We start from the raw sequence: 238 nt of genomic DNA, 5'->3' as shown, positions 1-238 counted from the left end.
TTTCTTTTTTTTGTAGGTTGATGATCATGAGAAGTCACAAAATCAATGAAAAAAGCAAAAACAGAATGAAAAACAGGAAGAAAAACAGCACACCCTGGAGGAAGAACCTACTGGCGTTTAAACGCCAGTAAGGTTAGCAGTTGGGCGTTTAACGCCCAGTCTGGCACCATTCTGGGCGTTTAACGCCAGAAAGGGGCACCAGACTGGCGTTAAACGCCAGGAAAGGGCAAGAACCTGG

Source organism: Arachis duranensis, unplaced genomic scaffold, assembly GCF_000817695.3.
Source record: "Arachis duranensis cultivar V14167 unplaced genomic scaffold, aradu.V14167.gnm2.J7QH unplaced_Scaffold_608113, whole genome shotgun sequence".
NCBI lineage: Eukaryota > Viridiplantae > Streptophyta > Magnoliopsida > Fabales > Fabaceae > Arachis > Arachis duranensis.
This window is presented reverse-complemented; position numbering follows the sequence as displayed.